This window comes from Nothobranchius furzeri, unplaced genomic scaffold, assembly GCF_043380555.1.
Source record: "Nothobranchius furzeri strain GRZ-AD unplaced genomic scaffold, NfurGRZ-RIMD1 Scf066, whole genome shotgun sequence".
Lineage (NCBI taxonomy): Eukaryota > Metazoa > Chordata > Actinopteri > Cyprinodontiformes > Nothobranchiidae > Nothobranchius > Nothobranchius furzeri.
Genome location: NW_027223083.1, coordinates 127,364 through 139,863, shown reverse-complemented (window position 1 = coordinate 139,863; position 12,500 = coordinate 127,364).

Here is a 12,500-nt window from a genome sequence, read left to right as displayed (position 1 = left end):
ATTTTCCTGCACTCATGGTCATCCTACGAGGACACTTTGAAAATAAACACGACACTCTGGTCATCCTGTGGAGAGAGGACAAGAGGGTGGATCACGGTGGGACTGCCGTGACCCTAAGCTACTATTGAGGCATCAACCTGGGATGAGCTGGGGTCTGACATCCCCCTGTTGCCATGGAGGTCTAAAGGATGACCATTAGTTGTGGTTCTCGCCCCGGGACTTGGGTCAGAGTACAGCCGAAGTGGAGCACTTGTGTCGGACTAGGGAGGCTGTGCCGTGCCCCCTGGAGGTCTAAAGGATGACCAGTAGTTGTGGTTCTCGCCCCGGGACTTGGGTCAGAGTATAGCCCAAGTGGAGCACTTGTGTCGGCCTAGGGAGGCTGTGCCGGGCCCCCTGGAGGTCTAAAGGATGACCATGAGGTCAAAAGGATGACCAGTAGTTGTGGTTCTCGCCCCGGGACTTGGGTCAGAGTATAGCCCAAGTGGAGCACTTGTGTCGGACTAGGGAGGCTGTGCCGTGCCCCCTGGAGGTCTAAAGGATGACCAGTAGTTGTGGTTCTCGCCCCGGGACTTGGGTCAGAGTATAGCCCAAGTGGAGCACTTGTGTCGGACTAGGGAGGCTGTGCCGTGCCCCCTGGAGGTCTAAAGGATGACCAGTAGTTGTGGTTCTCGCCCCGGGACTTGGGTCATAGTATAGCCCAAGTGGAGCACTTGGGTCGGACTAGGGAGGCTGTGTCGTGCCCCCTGGAGGTCTAAAGGATGACCAGTAGTTGTGGTTCTCGCCCCGGGACTTGGGTCAGAGAATAGCCCAAGTGGGACACTTGTGTCGGACTAGGGAGGCTCTGCCGTGCCCCCTGGAGGTCTAAAGGATGACCAGTAGTTGTGGTTCTCGCCCCGGGACTTGGGTCATAGTATAGCCCAAGTGGAGCACTTGGGTCGGACTAGGGAGGCTGTGTCGTGCCCCCTGGAGGTCTAAAGGATGACCAGTAGTTGTGGTTCTCGCCCCGGGACTTGGGTCAGAGAATAGCCCAAGTGGGACACTTGTGTCGGACTAGGGAGGCTCTGCCGTGCCCCCTGGAGGTCTAAAGGATGACCAGTAGTTGTGGTTCTCGCCCCGGGACTTGGGTCAGAGTATAGCCCAAGTGGAGCACTTGTGTCGGACTAGGGAGGCTGTGCCGTGCCCCCTGGAGGTCTAAAGGATGACCATTAGTTGTGGTTCTCGCCCCGGGACTTGGGTCAGAGTACAGCCCAAGTGGAGCACTTGCGTCGGACTAGGGAGGCTGTGCCGGGCCCCCTGGAGGTCTAAAGGATGACCAGTAGTTGTGGTTCTCGCCCCGGGCCGTGGGTCTGAGTATGGCCCAAGTGGGACACTTGTGTCGGACTAGGGAGGCTCTGCCGTGCCCCCTTGAGGTCTAAAGGATGACCAGTAGTTGTGGTTCTCGCCCCGGGACTTGGGTCATAGTATAGCCCAAGTGGGACACTTGTGTCGGACTAGGGAGGCTCTGCCGTGCCCCCTTGAGGTCTAAAGGATGACCATGAGGTCAAAAGGATGACCAGTAGTTGTGGTTCTCGCCCCGGGACTTGGGTCAGAGTATGGCCCAAGTGGTGCACTTGTGTCGGTCTAGGGAGGCTGTGCCGGTCCCCCTGGAGGTCTAAAGGATGACCAGTAGTTGTGGTTCTCGCCCCGGGACTTGGGTCAGAGTATAGCCCAAGTGGAGCACTTGTGTCGGACTAGGGAGGCTGTGCCGGGCCCCCTGGAGGTCTAAAGGATGACCAGTAGTTGTGGTTCTCACCCCGGGTCGTGGGTCCGAGTCTGGCCCGAGTAGAGCACTTTGGTCGGCTACCGGGGGGTGTGCCGTGCCCCCTGGAGGTCTAAAGGATGACCAGTAGTTGTGGTTCTCGCCCCGGGACTTGGGTCAGAGTATAGCCCAAGTGGAGCACTTGTGTCGGCCTAGGGAGGCTGTGCCGGGCCCCCTGGAGATCTAAAGGATGACCATGAGGTCAAAAGGATGACCAGTAGTTGTGGTTCTCGCCCCGGGACTTGGGTCAGAGTATAGCCCAAGTGGAGCACTTGTGTCGGCCTAGGGAGGCTGTGCCGGGCCCCCTGGAGGTCTAAAGGATGACCAGTAGTTGTGGTTCTCGCACCGGGACTTGGGTCAGAGTACAGCCCAAGTGGAGCACTTGTGTCGGTCTAGGGAGGCTGTGCCGGGCCCCCTGGAGGTCTAAAGGATGACCATGAGGTCAAAAGGATGACCAGTAGTTGTGGTTCTCGCCCCGGGACTTGGGTCAGAGTATAGCCCAAGTGGAGCACTTGTGTCGGACTAGGGAGGCTGTGCCGTGCCCCCTGGAGGTCTAAAGGATGACCAGTAGTTGTGGTTCTCGCCCCGGGACTTGGGTCAGAGTATAGCCCAAGTGGAGCACTTGTGTCGGCCTAGGGAGGCTGTGCCGGGCCCCCTGGAGGTCTAAAGGATGACCATGAGGTCAAAAGGATGACCAGTAGTTGTGGTTCTCGCCCCGGGACTTGGGTCAGAGTATAGCCCAAGTGGAGCACTTGTGTCGGACTAGGGAGGCTGTGCCGTGCCCCCTGGAGGTCTAAAGGATGACCAGTAGTTGTGGTTCTCGCCCCGGGACTTGGGTCAGAGTATAGCCCAAGTGGAGCACTTGTGTCGGACTAGGGAGGCTGTGCCGTGCCCCCTGGAGGTCTAAAGGATGACCAGTAGTTGTGGTTCTCGCCCCGGGACTTGGGTCATAGTATAGCCCAAGTGGAGCACTTGGGTCGGACTAGGGAGGCTGTGTCGTGCCCCCTGGAGGTCTAAAGGATGACCAGTAGTTGTGGTTCTCGCCCCGGGACTTGGGTCAGAGAATAGCCCAAGTGGGACACTTGTGTCGGACTAGGGAGGCTCTGCCGTGCCCCCTGGAGGTCTAAAGGATGACCAGTAGTTGTGGTTCTCGCCCCGGGACTTGGGTCAGAGTATAGCCCAAGTGGAGCACTTGTGTCGGACTAGGGAGGCTGTGCCGTGCCCCCTGGAGGTCTAAAGGATGACCATTAGTTGTGGTTCTCGCCCCGGGACTTGGGTCAGAGTACAGCCCAAGTGGAGCACTTGCGTCGGACTAGGGAGGCTGTGCCGGGCCCCCTGGAGGTCTAAAGGATGACCAGTAGTTGTGGTTCTCGCCCCGGGCCGTGGGTCTGAGTATGGCCCAAGTGGGACACTTGTGTCGGACTAGGGAGGCTCTGCCGTGCCCCCTTGAGGTCTAAAGGATGACCAGTAGTTGTGGTTCTCGCCCCGGGACTTGGGTCATAGTATAGCCCAAGTGGGACACTTGTGTCGGACTAGGGAGGCTCTGCCGTGCCCCCTTGAGGTCTAAAGGATGACCATGAGGTCAAAAGGATGACCAGTAGTTGTGGTTCTCGCCCCGGGACTTGGGTCAGAGTATGGCCCAAGTGGTGCACTTGTGTCGGTCTAGGGAGGCTGTGCCGGTCCCCCTGGAGGTCTAAAGGATGACCAGTAGTTGTGGTTCTCGCCCCGGGACTTGGGTCAGAGTATAGCCCAAGTGGAGCACTTGTGTCGGACTAGGGAGGCTGTGCCGGGCCCCCTGGAGGTCTAAAGGATGACCAGTAGTTGTGGTTCTCACCCCGGGTCGTGGGTCCGAGTCTGGCCCGAGTAGAGCACTTTGGTCGGCTACCGGGGGGTGTGCCGTGCCCCCTGGAGGTCTAAAGGATGACCAGTAGTTGTGGTTCTCGCCCCGGGACTTGGGTCAGAGTATAGCCCAAGTGGAGCACTTGTGTCGGCCTAGGGAGGCTGTGCCGGGCCCCCTGGAGATCTAAAGGATGACCATGAGGTCAAAAGGATGACCAGTAGTTGTGGTTCTCGCCCCGGGACTTGGGTCAGAGTATAGCCCAAGTGGAGCACTTGTGTCGGCCTAGGGAGGCTGTGCCGGGCCCCCTGGAGGTCTAAAGGATGACCAGTAGTTGTGGTTCTCGCACCGGGACTTGGGTCAGAGTACAGCCCAAGTGGAGCACTTGTGTCGGTCTAGGGAGGCTGTGCCGGGCCCCCTGGAGGTCTAAAGGATGACCATGAGGTCAAAAGGATGACCAGTAGTTGTGGTTCTCGCCCCGGGACTTGGGTCAGAGTATAGCCCAAGTGGAGCACTTGTGTCGGACTAGGGAGGCTGTGCCGTGCCCCCTGGAGGTCTAAAGGATGACCAGTAGTTGTGGTTCTCGCCCCGGGACTTGGGTCAGAGTATAGCCCAAGTGGAGCACTTGTGTCGGCCTAGGGAGGCTGTGCCGGGCCCCCTGGAGGTCTAAAGGATGACCATGAGGTCAAAAGGATGACCAGTAGTTGTGGTTCTCGCCCCGGGACTTGGGTCAGAGTATAGCCCAAGTGGAGCACTTGTGTCGGACTAGGGAGGCTGTGCCGTGCCCCCTGGAGGTCTAAAGGATGACCAGTAGTTGTGGTTCTCGCCCCGGGACTTGGGTCAGAGTATAGCCCAAGTGGAGCACTTGTGTCGGACTAGGGAGGCTGTGCCGTGCCCCCTGGAGGTCTAAAGGATGACCAGTAGTTGTGGTTCTCGCCCCGGGACTTGGGTCATAGTATAGCCCAAGTGGAGCACTTGGGTCGGACTAGGGAGGCTGTGTCGTGCCCCCTGGAGGTCTAAAGGATGACCAGTAGTTGTGGTTCTCGCCCCGGGACTTGGGTCAGAGAATAGCCCAAGTGGGACACTTGTGTCGGACTAGGGAGGCTCTGCCGTGCCCCCTGGAGGTCTAAAGGATGACCAGTAGTTGTGGTTCTCGCCCCGGGACTTGGGTCAGAGTATAGCCCAAGTGGAGCACTTGTGTCGGACTAGGGAGGCTGTGCCGTGCCCCCTGGAGGTCTAAAGGATGACCATTAGTTGTGGTTCTCGCCCCGGGACTTGGGTCAGAGTACAGCCCAAGTGGAGCACTTGCGTCGGACTAGGGAGGCTGTGCCGGGCCCCCTGGAGGTCTAAAGGATGACCAGTAGTTGTGGTTCTCGCCCCGGGCCGTGGGTCTGAGTATGGCCCAAGTGGGACACTTGTGTCGGACTAGGGAGGCTCTGCCGTGCCCCCTTGAGGTCTAAAGGATGACCAGTAGTTGTGGTTCTCGCCCCGGGACTTGGGTCATAGTATAGCCCAAGTGGGACACTTGTGTCGGACTAGGGAGGCTCTGCCGTGCCCCCTTGAGGTCTAAAGGATGACCATGAGGTCAAAAGGATGACCAGTAGTTGTGGTTCTCGCCCCGGGACTTGGGTCAGAGTATGGCCCAAGTGGTGCACTTGTGTCGGTCTAGGGAGGCTGTGCCGGTCCCCCTGGAGGTCTAAAGGATGACCAGTAGTTGTGGTTCTCGCCCCGGGACTTGGGTCAGAGTATAGCCCAAGTGGAGCACTTGTGTCGGACTAGGGAGGCTGTGCCGGGCCCCCTGGAGGTCTAAAGGATGACCAGTAGTTGTGGTTCTCACCCCGGGTCGTGGGTCCGAGTCTGGCCCGAGTAGAGCACTTTGGTCGGCTACCGGGGGGTGTGCCGTGCCCCCTGGAGGTCTAAAGGATGACCAGTAGTTGTGGTTCTCGCCCCGGGACTTGGGTCAGAGTATAGCCCAAGTGGAGCACTTGTGTCGGCCTAGGGAGGCTGTGCCGGGCCCCCTGGAGATCTAAAGGATGACCATGAGGTCAAAAGGATGACCAGTAGTTGTGGTTCTCGCACCGGGACTTGGGTCAGAGTACAGCCCAAGTGGAGCACTTGTGTCGGTCTAGGGAGGCTGTGCCGGGCCCCCTGGAGGTCTAAAGGATGACCAGTAGTTGTGGTTCTCGCCCCGGGCCGTGGGTCTGAGTATGGCCCAAGTGGGGCACTTGCGTCGGACTGGGGAGGCTCTGCCGCGCCCCCTGGAGGTCAAAAGGATGACCAGTAGTTGTGGTTCTCACCCCGGGTCGTGGGTCCGAGTCTGGCCCGAGTAGAGCACTTTGGTCGGCTACCGGGGGGTGTGCCGTGCCCCCTGGAGCCATGGGAGTGAGCTCCAGCAGACTGGTATTTTTCGGAGAACCAGGCCCACACTCCTCAGACTTTGTGCCCAGGGACAGGCCACCAAAATCGGCCGCGGCTCGTGCACTTTGCCCCTGCGTTTCTCCCAGAACCAGAGCCGGAAAAATCCCAAAATTGATGCCCAGAGATAGTCGACTCTGCCTGGAATAGATTGCCACCCAAACCCGCCAACTCACGCTGGTTTTCCGATGGCCTCACCTACTAACCCGAGCATGGTCATCGCTCGCACCTTCCAAAACCTCCAGGGGCGCAGGCACTTTTCATTTACTGGCCATAAGGCCGACCGCCTTAAGCGTTAAGCGATAAGCGAAAGGCTTAGTTTGGACTTAGTTTTTGGAGCGACGAGGTCGCCGTTTTGTCAATTCTGAACCGATTTTCACGCGGTTTTCGACTGCCTGCGCCTGGGGAGCCGCCCAGAAGCCCCAGGCAGTGTTCTGGGTGGACTTCCGGACCGGTCCGGACCCGGTACCGGCCGGGGGAACCGCACCACGCCTCTCGGGCGTTTCTACACCGATTTTCGCGGGGTTTTCGACTGCATAGACGGGGCCACCTGCTGCAGGGCCCGAGGGAGGGCCTTACTGAGCTGGGTCCGACGCAGGGCCCGGTTCCTGGAGCCCGCTGGGGGGGGGGGGGGGTTCTCTAAGGCTCACGGCGGGCTGCTGAGGGGCCGGATCGGATGCAGACAGGCGCTCCTCTGCCCAGGTCTTTGCTCCCCTGCCCCACTAGGAATGGAAGACACACTGCCAACAGCTTCTGGAGGGTGATGGGCCCTGCTGCAGACCAGGTCCGACCCAGGTTTCAGCTATCCCACCCCGCAGGGACTTAAAGACACACTGCCATCAGCTTCTGGAGGCTGCTGAGCTCTACTATAGAGCAGGTCCGACCCAGGTTTCAGCTCCTGCAGCCCACTAGGACTTAAACACACACTGCCATCAGCGTCTGGATGGTGATGGGCCCTGCTGCAGACCAGGTCCGACCCAGGTTTCAGCTATCCCACCCCGCAGGGACTTAAAGACACACTGCCATCAGCTTCTGGAGGCTGCTGAGCTCTACTATAGAGCAGGTCCGACCCAGGTTTCAGCTCCTGCAGCCCACTAGGACTTAAACACACACTGCCATCAGCGTCTGGATGGTGATGGGCCCTGCTGCAGACCAGGTCCGACCCAGGTATCAGCTCCTGCACCCCGCAGGGAATTGAAGACACACTGCCATCAGCTTCTGGAGGCTGCTGAGCTCTGCTATAGACCAGGTCCGACCCAGGTTTCAGCTCCTGCACCCCGCAGGGAACTAAACACACACTGCCATCTGCAACTGGAGGCTGCTGAGCCCTGCTGCAGACCAGGTCCGACCCAGGTTATGGCTCTCCCACCCCCCTGGGACTTAAACACACACAGCCATAAGCTTCTGGATGGTGATGGGCCCTGCTGCAGACCAGGTCCGACCCAGGTTTCAGCTCCTCAACCCCGCAGGGACTTAAACCCACACCGCCATCAGCTTCTGGAGGGTGATGGGCCCTGCTGCGGGCCAGGTCCGACCCAGGTTTCAGCTCTCCCACCCCGCAGGGACTTAAACACACACAGCCATCAGCTTCTGGGGGCTGCTGAGCCCTGCTGCAGACCAGGTCCGACCCAGGTTTCAGCTCTCCCACCCCGCAGGGTCTTTAACACACACACTGCCATCAGCTGCTGGAGGCTGCTGAGCTCCGCTATAGACCAGGTCCGACCCAGGTTTCTGCTCCTGCACCCCGCAGGGAATGAAAGACACACTGCCATCAGCTTCTGGAGGCTGCTGAGCCCTGCTGCAGACCAGGTCCGACCCAGGTATCGGCTCTCCAACCAGGCAGAGACTTAAACACACACACACACACACACACTGCCATCAGCTTCTGGGGGCTGCTGAGCTCTGCTGTAGACCGGGTCCGACCCAGGTTTCTGCTCCTCCACCCCGCAGGGACTTAAACACACACTGCCACCAGCTTCTGGAGGGTGATGGGCCCTGCTTTAGACCAGGTCTGACCCGGGATATAGCTCTCCCACCCCGCAGGGACTTAAACACTCACTGCCATCAGCTGCTGGAGGCTGCCGAGCTCTGCTGCAGACCAGGTCCCACCCAGGTTTCTGCTCCTGCACCCCGCAGGGACTTAAACACACACTGCCACCAGCTTCTGGAGGGTGATGGGCCCTGCTGTGGACCAGGTCCGACCCGGATATCAGCTCTCCCACCAGGCAGGGACTTAAACACACACTGCAATCAGCTGCTGGAGGCTGCTGAGCTCTACTATAGACCAGGTCCGACCCAGGTTTCAGCTCTCCCACCAGGCAGTGACTTAAAGACACACTGCCATCAGCTGCTGGAGGCTGCTGAGCTCTTCTATAGACCAGGTCCGACCCAGGTTTCAGCTCTCACACCAGGCAGGGACTTAAACACACACTGCCATCAGCTGCTGGAGGCTGCTGAGCTCTGCTATAGACCAGGTCCGACCCAGGTTTCAGCTCTCCCACCAGGCAGGGACTTAAAGACACACTGCCATCAGCTGCTGGAGGCTGCCGAGCCCTGCTGCAGACCATGTCCGACCCAGGTTTCAGCTCTCCCACCAGGCAGGGACTTAGAGGCACGCTGCCATCAGCTTCTGGAGGCTGCTGAGCTCTGCCATAGACCAGGTCCGACCGAGGTTTCAGCTCTCCCACCCCGCAGGGACTTAAACACACACTGCCATCAGCTGCTGGAGGCTGCTGAGCTCTGCTATAGACCAGGTCCGACCCGGGATATAGCTCTCCCACCCCGCAGGGACTTAAACACACACTGCCATCAGCTGCTGGAGGCTGCTGAGCTCTTCTATAGACCAGGTCCGACCCAGGTTTCAGCTCTCCCACCCCGCAGGGACTTGAACACACACTGCCATCAGCTTCTGGAGGCTGCTGAGCTCTGCTATAGACCAGGTCCGACCCAGGTTTCTGCTCCTCCACCCCGCAGGGAATTAAAGACACACTGCCATCAGCTTCTGGATGGTGATGGGCCCTGCTGCAGACCAAGTCCGACCCGGGTTACAGCTCTCCCACCAGGCAGGGAATTAAACACACACTGCCATCAGCTGCTGGAGGCTGCTGAGCTCCGCTATAGACCAGGTCCGACCCGGGTTCCTGCTCCTGCACCCCGCAGGGACCAAAACACACACACTGCCATCAGCTTCTGGAGGCTGCTGAGCTCTTCTATAGACCAGGTCCGACCCAGGTTTCAGCTCTCCCACCAGGCAGGGACTTAAACACACACTGCCATCACCTTCTGCTGGCTGCTGAGCTCTGCTGCAGACCAGGTCCGACCCAGGTTTCAGCTCCTGCACCCCGCAGGGAACTAAACACACACTGCCGTCACCTTCTGCTGGCTGCTGAGCCCTGCTGCAGACCAGGTCCGACCCAGGTTTCAGCTCCTGCACCCCGCAGTGGATTAAAGACACACTGCCATCAGGTTCTGGAGGCTGCTGAGCTCTGCTGCAGACCAGGTCCGACCCAGGTTATGGCTCTCCCACCCCGCAGGGACTTAAACACACACCGCCGTCAGCTTCTGGATGGTGATGGGCCCTGCTGCAGACCAGGTCCGACCCACGTTTCAGCTCTCCCACCCCGCAGGGGATGAAACACACACTGCCATCAGCTTCTGGAGGCTGCTGAGCTCTGCTAAAGACCAGGTCCGACCCAGCTTTCAGCTCTCCCACCAGGCAGGGAGTTAAAGACACACTGTCATCGGCTTCTGGAGGGTGCTGAGCCCTGCTGCACACCAAGTCTGACCCAGGTTTCAGCTCATCCACCCCGCAGGGACCTAAACACACACTGCCATCAGCTTCTGAGTGGTAATGGGCCCTGCTGCAGACCAGGTCCGACCCAGGTTTCAGCTCCTCCACCCCGCCATCACCAGCTGGAGGCTGGCTGCTGCTCCTGCACCCTGCCATCAGCTGCTGGAGGCTTCTGTTCCTCCACCCCGCCATCAGCAGCTGGAGGCTGGCTGCTGGAGGCTGGCTGCTGCTCCTCCACCCCGCCATCACCAGCTGGAGGCTGGTTGCAGCTCCTGCACCCCGCCATCAGCTGCTGGAGGCTGCCTGCAGCCCCTGCACCCCGCCATCAGCTGCTGGAGGCTGGCTGCAGCTCCTGCAAACCGCCATCAGCTGCTGGAGGCTGCCTGCAGCTCCTGCACCCCGCCATCAGCTGCTGGAGGCTGGCTGCTGCTCCTGCACCCCGCCAGCAGCTGCTGGAGGCTGGCTGCTGCTCCTCCACCCAACCATCAGCTGCTGGACGCTGGCTGCTGCTCCTGCACCCCGCCATCAGCTGCTGGAGGCTGGCTGCTGCTCCTCCACCACCCAACCATCAGCTGCTGGACGCTGGCTGCAGCTCCTCCACCCCGCCATCAGCTGCTGGTGGCTGGCTGCAGCTCCTTCACCCCGCCATCAGCTGCTGGTGGCTGGCTGCAGCTCCTTCACCCCGCCATCACCAGCTGGAGGCTGGCTGCTGCTCCTGCACCCCGCCATCAGCTGCTGGAGGCTGCCTGCAGCTCCTGCGCCCCGCCATCAGCTGCTGGAGGCTGGCTGCTGCTCCTGCACCCTGCCATCAGCTGTTCGAGGCTGGCTGCAGCTCCTCCACCCCACCATCACCAGCTGGAGGCTGGTTGCAGCTCCTGCACCCCGTCATCAGCAGCTGGAGGCTGCCTGCTGCTCCTGCACCCCGCCATCAGCTGCTGGAGGCTGCCTGCAGCTCCTGCACCCCGCCATCATTTGCTGGAGGCTGGCTGCAGCTCCTGCAACCCGCCATCAGCTGCTGGAGGCTGGCTGCTGCTCCTCCACCCCACCATGACCTGCTGGAGGCTGGCTGCAGCTCCTTCACACCGCCATCAGCTGATGGATGCTGGCTGAACGCTGGAGGCTGGCTGCTGCTCCCACACACCGCCATCAGCTCCTGGAGGCTGGCTGGCTGCTGGAGGCTGTCTGCTGCTGCTCCTCCACCCCGCCATCACCAGCTGGAGGCTGGCTGCTGGAGGCTGGCTGCAGCTCCTGCACCCCACCATCAGCTGCTGGAGGCTGGCTTCTGCTCCTCCACCCCGCCATCAGCTGCTGGGGGCTGGCTGCTGGAGGCTGGCTGCAGCTCCTCCACCCCGCCATCACCAGCTGGAGGCTGGTTGCAGCTCCTGCACCCCGCCATCAGCTGCTGGAGGCTGCCTGCTGCTCCTGCACCCCGCCATCAGCTGCTGGAGGCTGCCTGCACCTCCTGCACCCCGCCATCAGCTGCTGGAGGCTGGCTTCTGCTCCTCCACCCCGCCATCAGCTGATGGAGGCTGCCTGCTTCTCCACCCCGCCATCACTAGCTGGAGGCTGGCTGCTGGAGGCTGGCTGCAGCTCCTCCACCCCGCCATCAGCTGCTGGAGGCTGCCTGCAGCTCCTGCACCCCGCCATCACCAGCTGGAGGCTGGCTTCTGCTCCTCCACCCCGCCATCAGCTGATGGAGGCTGCCTGCTTCTCCACCCCGCCATCACTAGCTGGAGGCTGGCTGCTGGAGGCTGGCTGCAGCTCCTCCACCCCGCCATCAGCTGCTGGAGGCTGGCTGCTGCTCCTGCACCCCGCCATCAGCTGCTGGAGGCTGGCTGCTGCTCCTCCACCCAACCATCAGCTGCTGGACGCTGGCTGCAGCTCCTCCACCCCACCATCAGCTGCTGGACGCTGGCTGCAGCTCCTCCACCCCGCCATCAGCTGCTGGAGGCTGCCTGCAGCTCCTGCACCCCGCCATCAGCTGCTGGAGGCTGCCTGCAGCTCCTGCACCCCGCCATCACCAGCTGGAGGCTGGCTTCTGCTCCTCCACCCCGCCATCAGCTGATGGAGGCTGCCTGCTTCTCCACCCCGCCATCACTAGCTGGAGGCTGGCTGCTGGAGGCTGGCTGCTGCTCCTCCACCCAACCATCAGCTGCTGGACGCTGGCTGCAGCTCCTCCACCCCACCATCAGCTGCTGGACGCTGGCTGCAGCTCCTGCACCCCGCCATCAGCTGCTGGAGGCTGGCTTCTGCTCCTCCACCCCGCCATCAGCTGCTGGAGGCTGCCTGCTGCTCCTGCACCCCGCCATCAGCTGCTGGAGGCTGGCTGCTGCTCCTGCACCCCGCCATCAGCTGCTGGAGGCTGGCTGCTGGAGGCTGGCTGCAGCTCCTCCACCCCACCATCAGCTGCTGGACGCTGGCTGCAGCTCCTCCACCCCACCATCAGCTGCTGGACGCTGGCTGCAGCTCCTGCACCCCGCCATCAGCTGCTGGAGGCTGGCTTCTGCTCCTCCACCCCGCCATCAGCTGACGGAGGCTGCCTGCTTCTCCACCCCGCCATCACTAGCTGGAGGCTGGCTGCTGGAGGCTGGCTGCAGCTCCTCCACCCCACCATCAGCTGCTGGACGCTGGCTGCAGCTCCTGCACCCCGCCATCAGCTG